At 37.4% G+C, this 7,824-nt stretch overlaps 1 protein-coding gene across 1 annotated transcript in view; it reads left to right on the top strand.

Annotated features, from left to right (window-relative positions):
- The window catches only part of LINGO2 (leucine rich repeat and Ig domain containing 2), a 1,254,362-nt gene that overhangs the window by 854,535 nt on the left and 392,003 nt on the right, over positions 1 to 7,824 (top strand). The window contains exon 5 of the mRNA XM_011958015.1: positions 3,372 to 3,404. The gene's annotated coding sequence lies outside the window, so the exon portion shown is untranslated. The remainder of the gene's footprint in view (positions 1 to 3,371; positions 3,405 to 7,824) is intronic.

Raw genomic sequence — 7,824 nt, 5'->3', positions numbered from 1 at the left:
CTCCCCTCCCCTCCCCTCCCCTCCCTTCTCCTACCCATTCTAAAATTCTCCCATCCTCAGCTAGTACCCCCATGGACATATGTGGCCTATCTTGTGGGGTAACACAGACTATTACTAAGGGATCTGAACCCCTCCTCAACATTTTATTTTTAGGCTGCTATACATGTCCATTTATTACAACAACAACAAAAAAAAAGGAGTAAGGAAATTTTACAAAATGCCTAGTGTATCACCTGCTTGCCAGATACTCTTTTCTGCCCTTATTGTATAATAGCAGCCACATCAGATCCTGATGAGGAGACAGTTATCCTGGTAAAGAGAGTGACCTTTCTCTTTGCTGCCAATTTCTTGGCACAGGAGCCCAAAGTAATTTGGTGTAGGATATAGCTTGAAGCTTTATGAGATTCCTACTGTGTCCCCTCTCAGAGTCAGTGTCCCCTCTTGGAAGCAACCTCCCTCTGAAAACCAGGATCTCTAGACCCACAGAGCCTAAACTTTTGTGAACAGGAAATGCAAATTTCCCCATTTAAGACTGTGGGAGTGCTGCTAAGTTCAACTACTTCTATATTTTCCACTTTGTTCCTAGATCCATGTATTCAACCTGTTGGGGATGCAGTATCAAAGAATGGTCATTGATTTAGAGTATTTACCACATCCTTTAGGATTCAAAAGGCTGGTCCATCACTCATCACACCAGCACCTTCTGCGGCATGCAGTGCATACCAGGACAAGTGGATCTCATGATTATATACCCACTGTTCCACCTCAATCCAAAGTAGTCCCATCGGCCTGGATGATACTATGCAGTATCATGTGTTCACATTTCAGACGCTCTGTAGGCCCTCAGATCTTGGTGCTAAACAAGGCCCTGCAGGCATGTAAGGCAAACCCTTATTTGGAATTGACCTCAGTTCTGGTCAAAATGTTCCTTCTAAGGTAGAAGATGTGATAATTAGCTTACTACTGAGTGGCAGTCTGAACCAGGGAATAATACTGAATTAAGACCCAGCATCTACCCCCGTTGCTATTAGGTTGAACAGCTCATCTACATTTTCAGGTGTGGAAAATCAGAAACAGACAATTGAGTGGCCCCATTGGAGCAGATGGATGCTGCCAAAGGAGTGGAGAGAAGCTTGGTGTGTGTGTGTGTTAAGGGGTATGTGTGCGATAAGGGGTTGGAATTTCTTGGGTGGGGTGTTAGAAATATAACAAAGTCCAGAAAGGGTCCAAGAATAGGTCCTGGGAGTTCTTAAGCTGTACAAGAGGGTAGTCCTCTAAAAACTCACTAATTTATACACTTTATCCTTATCTTTTTAATTTCTTGTTTTTCTTTGCCTTCAGTTTCTGAGTCTCTTTTCAGTCTTACTTTACTTTTGATCAAGATGGGTCAATTTGTCAAATTAAAAGAACACAGGCTAACTTTGTAAATTTGGGCAAATAAATGGCTTTTGTGAGACTCAATTTTCTCATTTGTAAAAGTGGAGTAAAATGGCTATTATAGAATTTTAAAACCTGCTTTTAAAGTGCTTATACATGGTGGATGATCAATAGTTGCCTGTCAATATTGAAACACTCCTGAAAAATTACTGCTGAGCTAAGGAGGAATGGATAGGGCTTCCATCCTTGTTTGGGGCTCTGGTTGTACAGATCTGGCAAGCTAGAAGGAAGGCAGGCAGCTGAAATGAGTTACTGGAGGTCTGCTTCCCATTTGATCTAGGGACCCACCTAATAAGCTGTTTCAGTGATTGGCCTTGCGTTTTGCTCAGTTTTTGCTTTCATTTTAAAATAGTATAGTTTTTACATTTATTTTTGGATGTTCTTCTTTCTAGGTTGTTACATTTTTAAAAATTTGTTTTCTGCTTATAAAAAAATACTATAAACACTTAGAGCATAATATTCATACATCATGGAGGAAACAAGTTCCGTCTTCAACCTCTTATTAAAAGGTTACTTTAAGTGTCTGATAGCTATTCCTTTAGATTTGTTTCCATGCACAATTGGATATGATATTTTATATATAATATATATATATACATGCATATTTTTAACAAAAGTAAGATGATGTTATGTATATTGATGTATCAAATACTCTGAAGGCCTTCAGATTGTGGTGCCGAACAAAGGCCTTAAGTACTTTGTCTATAAAATTGGGACAATACTACTACCTGCCTCATGAGGTTGTTGTGCGGGTTAAAGGAGAAACCTTTGCAATTCACATATGCCTGTAACATGCATCTATGTCATACACATGTAAGCCTGGTTGTGTCATGCCTGCCACAGTAAATATTAGCTATTATTATTATGCTTGTCTGAATCCATATCTTCTTTTTTTTTTTTTTGAGATGGAGTTTTGCTCTTATTGCCCAGAATGGAGTGCAGTGGCCTGATCTCGGCTCACTGCCACCTCTGCCTGCCAGGTTCAAGCAATTATCCTGCCTCAGCCTCCCCAGTAGCTGGGACTACAGGCACGTGCCACCATGCCCAGCTAACTTTTGTATTTTTAGTGAAGATAGGGTTTCGCCATGTTGACCAGGCTGGTCTTGAACTCCTGACCTCAGGTGATGTACCTGCCTCAGCCTCCCAAAGTGCTTGGATTACAGGCATGAGCCACTGCGCCCAGCCTGAATCCATATCTTAAATCCCAACAGGATGTTTTATGTTAGTATTTTTCTCTTACCTCCTCATTCCTCAAAGAGAACAATGGGTAAAAAAAACATCGGTTGGGTAAATACAGCATTATCATAATTACAATTTCCCTGAGAAAAGTGGCTTGCAATTTGAATATTCAGCATCATAATTACAATTTCCATAAGGAATGTAGAACAGTTATTATAAACAACAGAATAATCACTTGGTCCATAAGGGAGAACAGATTATTAGGGGAGTGAGGAGAGAGAAGAAGCAAAATCATGTATTCTAATCAGCATTCAAGAGTAGAAATATAGAACCCGAGAATAAATTGTAATAGCACCTTAAAATACTCTTGCCTGAATTTATCAAAAATCTTACCATGATGGCTTCCATAGGATAAGTGCTACCTATATATTTTTTTCTTTCATACAATTTAATCATGTTTATTAAACATCCCCTCTGCATTTTTACTCACTGTCATTCATGATTTCTATACCCATAAGAAATTTTAAAAAGCAAATTATGACAAAATTTAAAAAGTAAAAATATATTAAAAACAATGTAGGAGAAAAAGAGTTTTATCAGGTTTTTTTCTCTCTGTGGTTAAATGCTTCTTTCCGGTCCACAAGAAAAATGGGTAAAAGTTAAAAGAAAAAAAGAAAATGGCTTTTTGACTTCTTGTGTTACTTTAATAGGCTTTTATTTCAATTTCCTTTTTTTGTGTGTTTTCTATTTTTTAGGTGAAGTGAGAAAAACAGAATGCAGCTTTCAAGGTTGGTACATTTTATAATTTTTATTGTGAATTGACAATTTGTAATAAAAACTAATGTTATAGTTTATGACTCCAATGTGGAATAATTAAATCAAGCTAGTTAACATATCCATTAATTTAAATTTTTAACATTTTTTGTGGTGAGATTTCAAATTTACCCTCTTAGCAATTTTCAAATGTAAAATACTCCATAATTAGTTAGATTTACCATGCTGTGCAATAGAACTAACAAAAAGCCTATTCTTCCTGTCTAACTGAAATTTTGTGCCCTTTGACTATCATCGCTCCATTCTCTCCAACAGCCAGCCTCTATAACCAGCATTCTATTCTCTATTTCTGTGACTTCAGTTATTTTAGAGTCTACCTCTAAGTTAGAATGTGCAGTACTGCCTTTAGTGCCTGATTTATTTCACTTTGCATAATGTTCTCTTGTTCTATCCATGTTGTCACAAATGACAGAATTTAACATATATGTTAATATGAAACAATATGAAAGTAGCAGAGCAAACTATATCCTTAGCTTTGCACCAATAGCTATTAGAAAACATTATGTTTTTATTCTCCTCACTCATGGACAGAAAAGTACAACATAGACTTCAGTGAATTCAATATGGCAATTATCATAGCTGAATCAATCTGTAGCAAAATTGTGAAGTTGGAAGTACATAACATTTTCATATTAACATTTAATATTAATAATTATTCACTCGATCCATCTATCCATCATTCAATTCATCTATATTCATATATTTATATCAGTGAATCCTTATTACATATTGTGTACAAGCTCCTATCATCTAATTCCTCTCTTCATACATTGTTTGACTGACCTTCAACAGATTCTCAACCCTACCCCTTGCTCCAGCACTTTCTGCTTATTGCTAACAATAAACCTTCATCTATTATAACAAGTATTCGATTTTAACTTGCTGTATCTGATGAGTGAGCAGTGTTTCCCCAACATCCCTCAGCTTATGTGTATGCCAGTATGTCTACTTCCAAATAACTGGGGCAAAGAGGAAATCATCAGGGTGATAACTACCAAGTGTATTGTAATTCAAGTAAATCTGGAGAGTACAAAAAAGTCCTAATCTGGCCTCTGAAATAGACCACTCAGAACTGAATCTATATATGAGCACCCTTGGATAAAGGTATAGTATAGCCCTACAGTGACAAGATACTATGGCCTGAATGTTTTTGTCCTCTCAATTTTACTCTGCTGAAGTCCTTCACTTGATCTTAGCCAAAAGGCCAAGAAGCGATACTCTGCTGAAGTCCTAACCCCCAAGGTGATGGTCTTAGGCAGTGAGGCCTTTTGGGAAATGATTAGGTTCATGAAGGCAGTGAGGCCTTTTGGGAAATGATTAGGTTCATGAATCATGAATGGGATTAGTGCCCTTATAAAAGAGGCCCAAGGGAGTTACCTTGCCCCTCTCAGCATGTGAGGACACAGAAAGTGCTGTCTCTAAGGAAGCGGGCTTTCACCATACAGTACTCCTGCCTGTGCCTTGATCTTGGACTTCCCAGACTCAGGAACAATGAGACATACATTTCTGTTGTTTAAATGCACTCAACTGATGGTTATTTGGTTATGGTAGATAGAACAAACTTAAACACAAGTGTTCTCATTATACAAGTTTGAAACATGAATGGGTTGACGTGGAACTGTCATCTCCACACTGGTCATAGATAAATGGTAAAAATTATCTGCAATGTCCTTATGGAGAAATTAAAAAAGGAAAATAATTCTTGATAACTCCAGACCCATCTCCAGGAAATATTTAAATATTTGAGTGAAGGGGCCCAAATTTGAACCTGCCTATGAAACCTAGTCTATCCCTACGATATCCCATGGTCATGCTTCCATTTATATACACTATGTAGATGCTTCTGATGGCTTGCATTAGCCACTGTAGGTAAACTCATGCCCTTCTTATAAAAGGGAAGCCCAATAACAGATTTTTAGATTGAAAAATGCTTCAACTATTATTCATTTTAATCATTTTTTGTCTTCATATAATAAAATCCAGGCCTATAGAGGTTGAATACGTAAACTGTTCTAAATCAGAGCTCACTAATGACCAAGTAGGGACCACAATCACATTGTTTACCATCTTAACACAGGGCATCCCACAGTGGTTGGTATGGAGGATAGGAAAGTCTTTCATTTGGAATGGAAGCCATTTCTGTAACAACACACTTCATACCAATCTTTTGCCTAAAATTGTTTATGTCCTCTATTTTTAAGCATTTCTCAAAAACCCTTTTACTTCCCTGACTATATCATGATCTCCCTGACGGTAAAGCTCATGGCTATCATTTCTCTGTATTTTTACCATAATTATAAATTTTAGGTAAATGTTGTGTGGTTCATTATTATTCTAAACCTTATTAATAACACTGAACCTCTGCCTCTATTCCAACTCAGTGAATTCCACTGATACTCTTTATAGAAGATCTAGAAAAAAAAATTCACTGAAGGAAACCAGAATCCAAATAAAGATGGCTGGGTTTTCTTTTTGTTTTTGCATATGTGTATACTTTGGAATGTGTGTGAGGAGGAGGTGGTCAAAAGAAATCACTTAAATTTATCTGAGACTATGTGGGTTTAATGAGTTGCAGGGTAAACCATTAGAGTAGCTGAAGAGAATAGAGAATGCCTACTGAAAATGTGAATGTATGTTTGGATAGATAGAGAGGATCCAGAGGCTAAACATTAGAATAAATAGACTCAATTTTTAAATACAGAAGAAAGGTTAGGAATAAGAAAACTAATTTCCTTTTTATTATAGATCTCAGATCTAATTTCCTTTTGTCCTTCCTGTATATTTGAAAATAGGATGTAGCTCTTCTTTCCATGTGAGAGCTGTTTAATATTTTCACACTGAAAGTGTTGTGTTTAGATTTGAGCACGACACATTTAGAAGTCTATAAATAACCTATTTTGCCCTTCAAAATATACAGAATGTCAGTCGAAGAAGCAGAGATTATACAACGATTATTAATTAAAAAGGAATACCAATATTCACTTTACTCTTTCTTTTTTTTTTTTTTTTTTTTTTGAGACGGAGTCTCGCTCTGTCACCCAGGCTGGAGTGCAGTGGCACAATCTTGGCTCACTGCAAGCTCTGCCTCCCGGGTTTGCGCCATTCTCCTGCCTCAGCCTCCCGAGTAGCTGGGACTACAGGTGCCCGCCATCTCGCCCGGCTAGTTTTTTGTATTTTTTAGTAGAGACGGGGTTTCACCGTGTAGGCCAGGATGGTCTCGATCTCCTAACCTCGTGATCCGCCCGTCTCGGCCTCCCAAAGTCCTGGGATTACAGGCTTGAGCCACCGCGCCCGGCCCACTTTACTCTTTCAAAGATCACTAAAGGTGATCAAATTTATAACTCACAACAACTATTTTCACAAATCCTTTTATTCACCTGTCAAATCTTTCACACTGCAGTGTTTCAAATCTTTATCAAAACCTTACTTAAGCCCTAGTTCTTGCCACTTTTGTTACATATGTAGCTCTCTCTCCTTTCTTCCAGCATTTTATTATGTAGTTCAACCTAGTCTGTCTTACTAAAACCTTCCCTCTTACTCAGCTACCTCTCTGATTTTGTCTTTCTAGATTTTCCTATGAAAGAGAAAGAGATAAGAATTAATAGGCAGATTATGGAAATGCTGAGTGTACCAAAATGTCAGTAAATCTTGTCTCAACCATATATATTCTATAGCATGGTATGCATTATATAAATAATGCATAACCCCCCAAGGACAAAGTAATCAAGAAAGGTGACAGACAATACCAGACTAAAAATGGCAAACACATTTTCAAAAATTTTAAGTGGATGGACAAAGATAGTCATAGCAGCATGACAGAAGGTTGTAACTGAAGCAATCAGAAAAGTAATAATAATGAAAAGGAGTCTGAGCTGCTGATCCCCAGAAATGCCCAGAAATTAGACATATTAAAGGCAGGGATTAAGGAAGTGACTGAAAACATTAAAATGGGGGTTGAAAGTTTGTAAATGGAAGAATTGGGCTCCCAGATTCTTTCCCACATTGTGAAGCCAGGCAACTACCCCGGCTTCATTTTGTCAGAGACTTGAGATATACGTTGTGAATATTGTAATTCAACTGGGGAAGTACGGGTCTTGGAAATCCTAAGATCAGTTTAGGACAGAAAGAAGGCACTCTAGTGAAAACAGGATTTAATTAAAGTATACAAAAGTAAGATGATTAAATGAAAGTATGCTTATGAAAAACCGAGACTCTTAATACATCTCTCTGACTTAACTCTCAACTCTAGAAGCCAAGCAGGAAAACAAAGCATTCCTCTCTGGAGACTAAAGAACTCAAAAGATTTGCATTTATCTGATGGCGAGTGATGATGAGCATTTTTTCATTTGTCTGTTGGCTGTATGAATGTCTTCT

The sequence above is a fragment of the Colobus angolensis genome, unplaced genomic scaffold (genome assembly GCF_000951035.1).
Source record: "Colobus angolensis palliatus isolate OR3802 unplaced genomic scaffold, Cang.pa_1.0 Scaffold455, whole genome shotgun sequence".
Lineage (NCBI taxonomy): Eukaryota > Metazoa > Chordata > Mammalia > Primates > Cercopithecidae > Colobus > Colobus angolensis.
Note: the sequence above shows the minus strand (reverse complement) of the source record. Positions and strands in the feature narration are given on the sequence as shown.